The 14,420-nt window shown below is 47.4% G+C and overlaps 1 protein-coding gene across 1 annotated transcript in view; it reads right to left on the reverse strand.

The window, feature by feature from the left end:
- The window catches only part of FBXW5 (F-box and WD repeat domain containing 5), a 58,680-nt gene that overhangs the window by 24,006 nt on the left and 20,254 nt on the right, over nt 1-14,420 (reverse strand). The window contains exon 4 of the mRNA XM_084650353.1: nt 8,897-9,065. The gene's annotated coding sequence lies outside the window, so the exon portion shown is untranslated. The remainder of the gene's footprint in view (nt 1-8,896; nt 9,066-14,420) is intronic.

Here is a 14,420-nt window from a genome sequence, read left to right on the forward strand (position 1 = left end):
AGTGGGACTCAGGAGAGGTGGGTTCTATTCCTGCCTATATAGCAGGTACCGGTGACCTTGTGCAAGTCACTTTAATTGTTGTGTGCCTCAGTTTCCCCATAGGTAAAATGGAGATCATAATACTGAGCTTTCATACAATCATAGAATATCAGGGTTGCAAGGGACCTCAGGAGGTCATCTAGTCCAACCCCCTGCTCAAAGCAGGACCAATCCCCAACTAAATCATCCCAGCCAGGGCTTTGTCAAGCCTGACCTTAAAAACTTTTAAGGAAGGAGATTCCACCACCTCCCTAGGTAACGCATTCCAATGTTTCACCTAGTCTTCCAATGTCTCCTAGTGAAAAAGTTTTTCCTAATATCCAACCTAAACCTCCCCGACTGCAACTTGAGACCATTACTCCTCGTTCTGTCATCTGCTACCACTGAGAACAGTCTAGATCCATCCTCTTTCGAACTCCCTTTCAGGTAGTTGAAACCAGCTATCAAATCCCCCCTCATTCGTCTCTTCCGCAGACTAAACAATCCCAGTTCCCTCAGCCTCTCCTCAGAAGTCATGTGTTCCAGTCCCCTAATCATTTTTGTTGCCCTCCGCAGGATGTTTTCCAGTTTTTCCACATCCTTCTTGTAGTGTAAGGTCCAAAACCAGACACAGTACTCCAGATGAGGCCTCACCAATGTTGAATAGAGGGGAACGATCACGTCCCTCGATCTGCTGGCAATGCCCCTCCTTATACATCCCAAAATGCCTTTGGCCTTCTTGGCGACAAGGGCACATTGTTGACTCATATCCAGCTTCTTGTCCACTGTAACCCCAAGGTCCTTTTCTGCAGAACTGCTGCCGAGCCATTCGGTCCCTAGTCTGTACCGGTGCATGGGATTCTTCCGTCCTAAGTGCAGGACTCTGCACTTGTCCTTGTTGAACCTCATCAGATTTCTTTTGGCCCAACCCTCTAATTTCTCTAGGTCCTTCTTGTGGAAGTATAACATTGTATAAGTATAACGTTGTATAAGGGGACATGCTGGATACATTGTATATGAGAGGGCATGCCAAAACATGTTACAAAGTATCTGAGGGAGCACACTAGGGACAGTTAGCTTTTGAATGGAGAAGCAATTAGGATAGAGCCAGCACGTCTAAGAAGCAGGCATCAGAATGGAAGGTGTGAAGGGCAATTAGTTCAGTTAACTGGAAGCTGTTAAAGGAGATTGTTAAGGGTGGCAGGTAATTGAAGATACGTGACTGATCTCAGGGATCTCGAAGGGTGGTGACTAAAATCTTTTTCTTCTTTTGTCTGTAACTTCTCTGTAACTTGTTCTCCAAAAAACTGTATAAATTAAAAGACACAAGCCCCACTTGGGGGGGCTCACTTCTAAATGTATTAGCAGAGCAGCTTTGCTAATAAAACAGAGTGGTCTGATAAATTGTGAGTCTGAGTCAAACTTTGACACTCTGTATCCTATTCCTACCCTCCAGCGTATCTACCTCTCCTCCCAGTTTAGTGTCATCTGCAAACTTGCTGAGGGTGCAATCCACACCATCCTCCAGATCTTTAATGAAGATATTGAACAAAACCGGCCCGAAGACCAACCCTTGGCGCACTCCACTTGATACCGGCTGCCAACTAGACATGGAGCCATTGTTCACTACCCGTTGAGCCTGACAATCTAGCCAGCTTTCTATCCACCTTATTGTCCATTCATCCAGCCCATTCTTCTTTAACTTACTGGCAAAAATACTGTGGGAGACCATGTCAAAAGTTTTGCTAAAGTCAAGAAACAACACGTCCACCGCTTTCCCCTCATCCACAGGGCCAGTTATCTCGTCACAAAAGGCAATTCGATTAGTCAGGCATGACTTGCCCTTGGTGAATCCATGCTGGCTGTTCCTGATCACTTTCCTCTCCTCTAAATGCTTTGAGATGTAGTGATGAAAAGCACTGCCTAAGAGCTAGGTGTTATTATTTAGGAAAGTTCATGGGCAAATGTCTTACCCTGGAGTCACAGACAGTCCCCTTAGACCAGTGGTGCTCAAACTTTTTCAGTCACACCCCCACATGCCAATAACGGAAACTGTCCGCGCCCCACCCCTGAGTACTGCATAGCCAAGGTTTCTTCAGCAACCAAGCTTGGGCAGAAGATGGAGCTGGGGACAGAAGTGGGGAAGGGGGGGGGAGCTGTGGCTGGGGGCAGAGCTGGTCTGAGGGAATGAGGGTGTAGCTGGGCCTGGAGGCCCAACACTGGGGGCTGAATGGGGTTGGGGGAGAGGAGTGAGGCTGGGGGTGGAGTGGGTCTGGAAGCGTGGTGCTCTCTCCCGACCTCCTGTGGGGGCTGGCCCTGGCCCTGCTGTGCACCCCCGCAAAAAATTTCTCTGTGTTTGCCTGGGGGGGGTGTGCCCCACAGTTTGGGGATCACTGCCTTGGACTCTCCTATCTATCTTGCTACCCAGACAATCTGGACTTAGTGATAAATGGTCACTTAAAAATCACACCACGTTCAGGTTGCTTCCAGTCCCAAGAGACCAGTCACTTACCCCAGACCAGTTAGTACCCTACATCTTACACCAAGAACAACACCTGTAGCCAATCCTGAAATAAACTGTCTAAAGGTTTATTACCTAGGAGAAAGGAATAAGAGAGTTATTTACAAGTTAAAGCAACCTAACACACACAAATGAGTAACCATCTAGAGCCTAAAAGTGACAGCATTGTAGTAATCTGTCTATTCTTAGGGCTTGTCTACACTGCCACTTTACTCAGGGGTGTGAAAAAACACACCCCTGAGCGCTGCAAATTTCAGCGCTGTAAAGTGGCAGTGTAGACAGTGCACCAGCGCTGGGCCCAGTGCTGGTGGCTACTCCCCTTGTGGGGGTAGTTTTTTTACAGTGCTGGGAGAGCCTTCTCCCAGAGTTCAGGATGATGAGATGAGTTCACTTATACTTCTCCTCTTCAACGGTGGGCAGGGGAGCAAACAACAAAGTCTTTTCTCCTCTGATGTTTCACAATGGCTTGTCTGGTGTCTATGGGCCTTCTTTTGTTGGGCAGAAGATAAGACCTGTGTCAAACTAGTATTTTACACTTGCCAATGTGTCTCTCCTGACTCGGGGGGGAGGGTTTACATTTTCAGAGCAAACACTTAAATTTATAACAGGGGAAATAGATATTATCAGTGAGATTAATGCAGGTAGCAACACTCAAGCATTTCAGAGTTTAAAACACTAAATACATTCTTATAAGATTAATACCTATTTTGAGCAAAAGCAACACACAAGTGACCTGATCTGGTCTCCAGCTATGAGGTTGTCCGTTCTTAGCAAATGTCTGCAGCCCGGGCAAGAGCTGGCATCTGGGCTGCCAGCATCACAAGGGGTACTAGTTGGTGTCTGCTGCAAAGCACCAGATCATACTAGGGAAGAGGACTACCTGCTCATTAAGCACCTAACTATAATGGGAAAAAAGTTATGTGATCATGGGGGACTTCAATCTGAGTGACATGCTGGAGGGCTCATGCAGACAGTACTAAAAATCTGCAGAATTTCTAGACATTATATAGAGGACAATTTCCTAATTCAAAAAATGTTGCATCCAACATGGGGAAATTCTATATTAGACCTTGTCTTGGGAGATAAAGAGGAATTTATCACAGAACTAAATATTAGTGGTAGTTTACATGCAAACTTATATTACGTGCAAACAGAATAAAGTCCAAGCCAGTAATACATATACTTGGTGCTTTAAAAGGGCCAGTTTCACAAAGCTGAAAACAATATGAGCCAAATCAGCTGGGAGAAAGAACAGAAAACTGTGACTGATAATTGGGACTAAGGATTAAAAACATTTTACTAGTGAGGTTACTTTTACCCCTGTATTTGGCACTGGTGTGACCACTGCTGGAATACTGTGTCCAGCTCTGGTACCCAAAATTTAAGAAGGATGTTGACGAATTGGAGAGGGTTAAGAGCAGAGCCAGAAGAATGATTAAAGGATTGGAAAACCTGCTGTACAGTGATAGACTCAAGGAGCTCAATCTATTTAACTTAAGAAGAGGTGTGACTTGATCACCATCGTAAGTACCTACATGGGGAACAGAAATTTGATAACAGCAGGTTCTTCAGTCTAGCGGAGAAAGGTTGAACAGTATGCAATGGCTGGAAATTGAAGCCAGACTGGGGATAAGATGTACATTTTTGACAGAGAGGGGAATTATCCATTGGAACAGCTTACTAAGGGTTGTGGTGGAATCTTCAGCATTGTCAGTTTTTAAATCAGAAATGTTTTCTTCTAAAAGTTCTGCTCTGGTTCAAGCAGGAATGAATTCAGGGCATGCCTCTGGCCCATGTTATACAGGGGGTCAGACTGGATGATCACAATGGTCCCTTAGTTCTGGCCTCAGAATGTATGAATCTATAGTTTAAGGGTAATATTCCCTGCCTGAGCTGGGGGGAAGGCAGGGAGTTGCACAAAACTTGGCAGCTTGGTGCATGCTGCAGGGGGTCTGGGAGAGAAAGCTAGGGCAGATAGGTTTGTAGCAGTACCTGGGCAGAAACTAGGGGCAGTTGGGGGGCTATATGGGGAGAGGTGGCTGGGAAAAGCCAGGGGCAATTAAGGGACACTGGGCTTGTGGAGGTATCCAGGGGCCAGTGGGGAGGCTGGTGGTAGGATAGGAAGCTGACTGTGGTGCTATGCAGGGAGAGGGAGGAAGATGGAGGCAGATGAGGATGGTGGCTGGGAAAAGTTGGGGGGCAGAGCTTGGGTGGCACCCAAGGGGGACAGTGGATGATTGTGGGAAAGCCCAAGGGGGTTGCTAGCTGGCTTGGGGGAGAATCTAGGGACAGCTGGGTTGGTGGGGATGGAGGGAGGAATATGGAAATTTGAATTAGGAAATTGTCCTCTATATAATGTCTAGAAATTCATTGTGGATGCCAGGGAGGTGGGCAGATGGGGCCAGCTGGGTAGGCAGGTGTATAATGTCACTCAGGGGAGGGGCACTTCTAAGGGCTAGAGCACTGGACTGGGAGTTGGCAGACCTGGGTTCTATTCCTAGCTCTGCCACTGACTTCCTGGGTGACCTTGGGCAAGTTACTTCCCCTGTCTGTACTTCAGTTTTCCCCGTATGTAAAATGGGGATAATGAGCCCAACCTCCTGTGTAAAGTGCTTTGAAATCTCCTGATAAAAAGTGCATTACTGAGTCATAGCTAAATTTCATTTATTATTAAGTCATATGATTTATTATTAATTCTGTTTTTATTAAGTGCTGACAATGTGCTTGGGCCAGCACAAGATGCAGAATACAGGCACTTTGTGCCCTGCGGCTGCAACGTAGAATAAAATCTCACATTCCTTTCCCTTTTTTTCTCATGCTGTTTCTACTTGGTGTTGCAGCCCAAGTCCCCATGGATAACAAGGCACCAATAATGACAGGTTTCAGAGTAACAGCCGTGTTAGTCTGTATTCGCAAAAAGAAAAGGAGGACTTGTGGCACCTTAGAGACTAACCAATTTATTTGAGCATGAGCTTTCGTGAGATGAAGTGAGCTGTAGCTCACGAAAGCTCATGCTCAAATAAATTGGTTAGTCTCTAAGGTGCCACAAGTACTCCTTTTCTTTTTGCGAAGGCACCAATAATAATCCCATGCCAGGTTTTTTATTTACAAACTCTCTGATAACATTCTCCCAGTGGGGCCTGGACAGAAGTCCAGAGGCCAGAACAAAGGCGCCATCGTGTGGAACTCTGGAGTAACACTGCACCTTTAAACCAGGATAATCAAAGCACTTTGCAAAAGTTAATCAATTCACTTAGGAAAACACTGGATTGCAGCCATCTCTGGGGTGGAATGCAGGAACTATTTAACAGCGCACAGCAACACTATGTAATATTGTAAAACAGGACATTCAGAAGCATACCATCTGCTACTGAAACTACCAGGGATTTCAGGAGTAAGAATACTATTACAAGAACTCACAGTTCATACTTATGTGAAAAGTGCTATCAATTATTAACAATCAGGATCTTAGCAGATCTCCAATAGCACTAGAGTCGAGTGTTAATTCAAGAGAGACAAGAATAGCCAGGTGAGGCTTAGGTGAGGTCCCCTTTCCACCTATTGCCCAGGCCCATGGCTACTTATCTGATACATTCTAACTGCAGCCCAATACACAGTGGTGGGACTGCGGGCGGTATAATGTCTGTAACTCCCAGGCCTGCTGGACGATCACATCTGATGGACCATATACATTGTAGGAGTCTCTGCTCCCACATCTACACCCAACGGTCGGGATACTCAAAGCTGGCCTGTCCAACAGTGACTCCTCCTGGGCAGGACAGCTGGCAGCCTAACCCCTTATATCCATTTTCAAAGTCTCTCAAACCACTTCTTCTGGGACCAAGTTATCGGGCCCTCTCAAAAATAACTTGTCTAAAAGGAATGAGAAGCATCTCAGTAATAGTGTTTAAATCAGCAACTGTAACCAGCCATGTGTCTCTTTCTATCCATGCATGGGGCATTGGGCTGGGAGTCAGGAGATCTGAGCTCTGTTTCTGGGTCTGTCATTGAGCTCCTGAATGATCACAGGCAAGTCATTTCCTCTCTCTGAGCCTCTGTTTCCCCTCACCCTTTGTCTGTATTGTCTATTTAGATTGCAAGCTGTTTGGGGCAGGAACGGTCTCTCACTCTGTGTTTGTACAGCACCTGCCACAACGGGACCATGCCATTGGCTGAGGCCTCTAGATGCTACTGGCATAACAGAAGATAGTGCCACTGTAAACCTTAGCCACTAAATCCCCGAAAGTGGGAAGATGCCCTGCAGCACCATAGCAGTGCTGGATCCATCCCATCTTCCATGTGAGAAGTGTTCTGCTCTGAAGTTGTAATGGTTCTCCATAGCTCAGAATCCCAAATATCTCAGGGCTTTCATTAACAACTTGGATAATGAAGTGAAGAGTATGCTAATAACATTTGCGAATGACACCAAACTGGGAGGGGTTGCAAGCACTTTGGAGGACAGGATTAGAATTAAAAACAACCTCGACAAATTGGAGAATTGATCTGAAATCAACAAGATGAAATTCAATAAAGACAAGTGGGGATTGGTCCTGCTTTGAATCATAGAATCATAGAATCATAGAATATCAGGGTTGGAAGGGACCCCAGAAGGTCATCTAGTCCAACCCCCTGCTCAAAGCAGGACCAATTCCCAGTTAAATCATCCCAGCCAGGGCTTTGTCAAGCCTGACCTTAAAAACCTCTAAGGAAGGAGATTCTACCACCTCCCTAGGTAACGCATTCCAGTGTTTCACCACCCCCTTAGTGAAAAAGTTTTTCCTAATATCCAATCTAAACCTCCCCCACTGCAACTTGAGACCATTACTCCTCGTTCTGTCATCTGCTACCATTGAGAACAGTCTAGAGCCATCCTCTTTGGAACCCCCTTTCAGGTAGTTGAAAGCAGCTATCAAATCCCCCCTCATTCTTCTCTTCTGCAGGCTAAACAATCCCAGCTCCCTCAGCCCCTCCTCATAACTCATGTGTTCCAGTCCCCTAATCATTTTTGTTGCCCTTCGCTGGACTCTCTCCAATTTATCCACATCCTTCTTGTAGTGTGGGGCCCAAAACTGGACACAGTACTCCAGATGAGGCCTCACCAATGTCGAATAGAGGGGGACGATCACGTCCCTCGATCTGCTCGCTATGCCCCTACTTATACATCCCAAAATGCCATTGGCCTTCTTGGCAACAAGGGCACACTGCTGACTCATATCCAGCTTCTCATCCACTGTCACCCCTAGGTCCTTTTCCGCAGAACTGCTGCCTAGCCATTCGGTCCCTAGTCTGTAGCTGTGCATTGGGTTCTTCCGTCCTAAGTGCAGGACCCTGCACTTATCCTTATTGAACCTCATCAGATTTCTTTTGGCCCAATCCTCCAATTTGTCTAGGTCCTTCTGTATCCTATCCCTCCCCTCCAGCGTATCTACCACTCCTCCCAGTTTAGTATCATCCGCAAATTTGCTGAGAGTGCAATCCACACCATCCTCCAGATCATTTATGAAGATATTGAACAAAACCGGCCCCAGGACCGACCCTTGGGGTACTCCACTTGATACCGGCTGCCAACTAGACATGGAGCCATTGATCACTACCCGTTGAGCCCGACAATCTAGCCAGCTTTCTACCCACCTTGTAGTGCATTCATCCAGCCCATACTTCCTTAACTTGCTGACAAGAATACTGTGGCAGGGGCTTGGACTAGGGGGCTTTGAGCAGGGGCTTGGACTAGATAATCTCCTGAGGTCCCTTCCAACCCTGATATTCTATTCTATGAAGTGCAAAGCTCTTCACTTAGGAAGAAAAAATCAAATGCACATTCCAGTTGTGATGGGTTCTCCCTGGGGTGCCACCTATAACTGGGGTACCACTGAGCCCTCTGACTCACCAGTCTGGGCTCCCCCTCACACTGTGCTGCTGTGACAAACTTCAGGCTAACTCCCAGTCCTACACTTCCACCAGCATTCACATAGGTAGGGACACACACAGGCTGACCAGCCACTGCATGAACCAACAATAGAGATGCTATAGCCAAAATAACCACCAGCTTCCCAGTCTAGAACCCCAGAGCTGTCAAAACCCTGACCAGTATGAATTTATTATCTAGTTTGCCTCTTCATCAATGTGGAGAGGAAATGCAACAGCCCTTGTCCCTCGAGCTAAGATTCCCAAGAACATCACTCCAAATTTACTGGTTTAGATTAAAACATAAAATAAGTTTATTAACTACAAAAGATAGATTTTAAGTGATTATAAATTATAGCAAAGAGATCAGAGCGGATTGCCTGGCAAATAAACAAAAACGCAAACTAAGCTTAACATGCTAGAAGGATAGGATTTGAATTAACAGTTTCTCACCCTGAGTGATGATACAAGCAGGCTCACAGATTCTCAAGGCACAAGCTGCCTTTGCTTTGCAGCTTGGGTTTCCCCAGTTTCCATACACAGGCTATAAATTTCTTTAGCCTGGGTCCAGCACTTCCCCCAGTTCCGTCTCTGTTCCTCAGGTGTTTCCAGGAGTCCTCTTCTGTGGGGAGTGAAGAACAACAGATGATGTCACTCCCTGCCTTTTATAGCTTTAGCATATGGCAGGAACCCTTTGTTTTAAACTTGGTTCCTAGACCAGTTTGTGGAAAAATACAGACATCCCAAAATGGAGCCCTGAGTCATGTGGCCTGGTCGCATGCCCTTGCATACCTTGCTGAGTCTCATAGACTCATAGATTCATAGATATTAAGGTCAGAAGGGACTATTGTGATCATCTAGTCTGACCTCCTGCACAATGCAGGCCACAGAATCTCACCCACCCACTTCTGCAATAAACCTCTCACCTATGTCTGAGCTATTGAAGTCCTCAAATCGTGGTTTAAAGACTTCAAGGTGCAGAGAATCCTCCAGCAAGTGACGCGTGCCCCATGCTACAGAGGAAGGCAAAAAAAACCCAGGACCTCTTCCAATCTGCCCTGGAGGAAAATTCCTTCCCGACCCCAAATATGGCAATCAGCTGAACCCTGAGCATGTGGCAAGATTCACCAGCCAGATACCCAGGAGAGAATTCTCTGTAGTAACTCAGTTCCCACCCCATCTAACATCCCATCACAGGCCATTGGGCCTATTTACCATGAATAGTTAAAGATCAATTAATTGCCAAAATCATGTTATCCCATCATACCATCTCCTCCATAAACTTATTGAGTTTAACCTTGAAGCCAGATGGGTCTTTTGCCCCCGCTGCTTCCCTTGGAAGGCTGTTCCAGAACTGGGCGGCAAACAGCAGAGAGGCTAACAGGGGGAGTTTCCCTGGGATCTGTCTGAGAGGAGGTACGCTAAGGGCTGCATTAGGGAGGCTGTGTTGGTGAGTATCTGAGTGTCTGTTGTGGGGACAGTTTGACAGTTTGACCGTGTGCTTGATTGGTTGTTTGTTTGAAAAGTGTGAACTGGGTGTGCTTTGTTTCAGGTGAGCCTTGAGTGGGCCTGACTGTTATAAAAAGCCAGTGAGCGGCAAACAGCAGAGAGGCTAACAGAGGGAGTTTGCCTGGGAGTTCGCCCGGGGAGAGCCCACCGAGGCTTACATCTTGCCGGCTTCTCTGAGTAGTCACTACAACTCCTGAGGAAGCTCGTAGAAGGAAGGTAATATGGATGGGGAGCGTTCAGCTGTTGTGACCTGCACTGGATGTGCCATGTTTGTCTTTCTTCCACAGGACAGAAGCGACTTTGTCTGTACAAAGTGCAAGCTGGTCTCCATATTGGAAGAGAAGGTTCAAGGTCTGGAGAAACAAGTATCGACCCTGCGTTGCAGAAGAGAAACTGAAGATTTCCTGGACAGACGTCAGGATATGCTTCTATGGACACAATGTTCTGAAGATTCAGAGCAGGCTGCACAGTGGGGACAGGAGGATGGTGAAGAAATTTGGAAGCATGTGACCTCCAGAAGAAGAAAGGGAAGCATCCACATACCAGCAACGCAGATACAGGTAAGCAACCGTTTTCATGTTCTCTCCACAGGAACTAATGCGGAGAGTGGACTAGGTGATAAATCTGAGGGAAGGGAACAGAAGGAGATTCCGCCGATTGGAAGGCATGAGATGCACTGTCCTAGGGATTGGGGTTCCACGACCACCGCTCCCAAGAGAAGGAGGCGGGTGGTGGTGGTCAGGGACTCTCTCCTCAGGGGGACTGAGTCATCTATCTACCGCCCCAACCGGGAAAACCGAGAAGTCTGCTGCTTGCCCGGAGCTCGGATTCACGATGTGACAGAGAGACTGCCAAGACTCATCAAGCCCTTGGATCGCTACCCCTTCCTGCTTCTCCACGTGGGCACCAATGATACTGCCAAGAATGACCTTCAGCGGATCACTGCAGACTACGTGGCTCTGGGAAGAAGGATAAAGGAGTTTGAGGCGCAAGTGGTGTTTTCGTCCATTCTCCCCGTAAAAGGAAAAGGCCAGGGTAGAGACTGTCGAATCGTGGAAGTCAATGAATGGCTACGCAGGTGGTGTCGGAGAGAAGGCTTTGGATTCTTTTACCATGGGATGGTGTTCCAAGAAGGAGGAGTGCTAGGCAGAGACGGGCTCCACCTAACGAAGAGAGGGAAGAGCATCTTTGCAAGCAGGCTGGCTAACCTAGTGAGGAGGGCTTTAAACTAGGTTCACTGGGGGAAGGAGACCAAAGCCCTGAGGTAAGTGGGGAAGTGGGATATCGGGAGGAAGCACGAGCAGGAGCGTGTGAGAGGGGAGGGCTCCTGCCTCATACTGAGAAAGAGGGACGATCAGCGAGTTATCTCAAGTGCCTATACACAAATGCACGAAGCCTGGGAAACAAGCAGGGAGAACTGGAAGTCCTGGCACAGTCAAGGAATTATGATGTGACTGGAATAACAGAGACTTGGTGGGATAACTCACATGACTGGAGTACTGTCATGGATGGATATAAACTGTTCAGGAAGGACAGGCAGGGCAGAAAAGGTGGGGGAGTTGCATTGTATGTAGGAGAGCAGTATGACTGCTCAGAGCTCTGGTATGAAACTGCAGAAAAACCTGAGTGTTTCTGGATTAAGTTTATAAGTGTGAGCAACAAGGGTGATGTCGTGGTGGGAGTCTGCTATAGACCACCGGACCGGGGGATGAGGTGGACGAGGCTTTCTTCTGCAACTCACGGAAGTTAGTAGATCGCAGGCCCTGGTTCTCATGGGAGACTTCAAACACCCTGATATCTGCTGGGAGAGCAATACAGCGGTGAACAGACAATCCAGGAAGTTTTTGGAGAGTGTAGGGGACAATTTCCTGGTGCAAGTGCTGGAGGAACCAACTAGGGGCAGAGCTCTTCTTGACCTGCTGCTCACAAACCGGGAAGAATTAGGAGGGGAAGCAAAAGTGGATGGGAACCTGGGAGGCAGTGACCATGAGATGGTCGAGTTCAGGATCCTGACACAGGGAAGAAAGGAGAGCAGCAGAATACGGACCCTGGACTTCAGAAAAGCAGACTTTGACAACCTCAGGGAACTGATGGGCAGGATCCCTTGGGAGAATGATGTAAGAAGAGTCAGGATGAGGTCTACCCTGACATCTGGTGGCGAGTTGTGGTGGGTTGTGGAAAAGAACTTTAGGGGCTGATCTCATTTGGATAGGCACACCCACCCTGCCGAGATGGTCATTTTGGCTCCTCTAGGAGCCCCAGTTTCTCTGTTATTGGGGCAGGAATAAACTGTTATTATCCTGATTATGTGAATCAAGGACAGTGGAACCGTACTTGGCCTTTTGTTATGATGGAGGGACTCGCCATCAACTAAGCAGCACTCGCTAGGCAGGGATCATGGGTTACAAAACCCAGTGAAGAGAGAGAGGCTGGGGATAGGTATTAATCCTTGGTAGTATAGGCCTCCTGGTGAGGGCCTTCTATACTAATTGTACTTTCTCCTCTCTCCACTGTGGAATATCAGAGCTAATTTTGATTCCATTAGGAGTCTAGTTACAGGCTGCTGAGCTGAATTCGCTTTGGGCCAATGGTGCACCAGCACTGAGGCTCCCCTACTACAAGCTGAAATCACAAAAAGAGCTGAACTTACTGAGAGCTGAAATCACTGAGTGTTGTGTTAAGTAGTGGGGGAGCCTGAAGACATATGGCGGAGCAGAGCGGCTGGTGGAGCAGAGCAGTTTGTCGGATACCTGGAGCAACTCATGGGGGCAGCTGGTGGAGTGGAGCCTTATGGAGAGGGGGGGCAATCAGCTTTGGACCACGTAAGGTGCCCCTTAACCCCCCCTTGCCCCCCATCTCCACCCAGGTTGGGAGACAAACCTTTACAGATAAACTTTCGAACTCTGGGGCTGCCCTGACCAGGGACAGAGACTTTTGGGTCGTTGGACTTTTGGGACTTTGGGTGATTTTGGGTTGCTCGACTCAAGAACCAAAGGGAAAGGACACGCCCCAATTTGCTTGGGGTGGGTTTTTGCTCATGGGTTGTGTTATGAATCCTGTTGGTGGTGTTTCCCCAACATAATGCCACATTGTTTCTCTCTGTTATTAAAAGGCTTTTTGCTACACTCAGACTCTGTGCTTGCCAGAGGGGAAGTATTGCCTCTTGGAGGCGCCTAGCAGGGGTAGTATATATTTGTCCCAGGTCACTGGGTGGGGGCTCGAGCCGGTTTTGCATTGTGTTATTGGAATGGAACCCCTAGATACTGAACCCGGCCCTTGTTGCTGCCAACTCTGACAGGCAGAAGGGTTACAATAACATGAGGGGGAAAGGAGTCCAGGAGAGCTGGCTGTATTTTAAAGAATCCTTATTGAGGTTACAGGGACAAACCATCCCAATGTGTAGAAAGAATAGTAAATATGGCAGGTGATCAGCTAGGCTTAACAGTGAAATCCTGGCTGATCTTAAACACAAAAAAGAAGCTTACAAGAAGTGGAAGATTGGAGAAATGACCAGGGAAGAGTATAAAAATATTGCTTGGGCATGCAGGAGTGAAATCAGGAAGGCCAAATCACACCTGGAGTTGCAGCTAGCAGGAGATGTTAAGAGTAACAAGAAGGGTTTCTTCAGGTATGTTAGTGTAGGCAGAGTCAGGATGAGCTCCACCCTGACATTTGGTGGTGAGGTGTGGCATGTTGTGGAAAAGAACTTCAGGGGCTGATCTCATTTGCATAGGCACACCCACCCCGCCTAGAATGAGGCCATAGTTGCCCAAATGGTCACTTTGGCTGTTGTGGGATCCCCAGTGTCTCTGTTATTGGGGCGGGAAGAATAAATTGTTATTACCCTGATTATGGGAACTGTGCTTGGAACTGTACTTGGCCTTTTGTTATGATGAAGGGACTCACCATCAACTAAGTAGCACTCACTAGGCAAGGGACATGGGTTCCAAAACTCTGTGAATTGTGAGAGGCTTGAGATAGGTATTAGTACCTGGTGGTGTAAGGGCCTAAAACACCAATTGTACCTCTGTCTCTCTCTACGCTGTAGAATGTCAGAGCTAAATTTGGGTCTATTAAAAGTCTTGCTACAGGTACTGTGCTGAATTCACTTTGGTCTTATGGTGCACCAGCATTAAGGCTCCTACTACTATGAGCTAAAATCACTGAGAGCTGAAATCACCGAGCACTGTGTCAAGTAGTAGGGAGCTGGAAGATCTAGAGTGCAGTGGTGCTGTTTGTAGATAGGCTGGCAGAGCATTCGTGAGATGCAGAGCAGAGCTGTGCAGAGCGGAGCTGTTCGTGAGACAGCGAAGCAGAGCAGAGCCCTGTGGGGCAGTCAGCTTCAGGTCACGTAAGGTGCTCCTTACCTCTTCCCCCCCACACACATGCACATTTTAGCCAGACTGGGGAGTAACACTCTGCAGATGAACTTTTGAACTCTGGGGCTGGACTTTTTGGACTTCGGGTG

Source organism: Lepidochelys olivacea (genome assembly GCF_965140295.1).
Source record: "Lepidochelys olivacea isolate rLepOli2 genome assembly, chromosome: 16".
NCBI lineage: Eukaryota > Metazoa > Chordata > Testudines > Cheloniidae > Lepidochelys > Lepidochelys olivacea.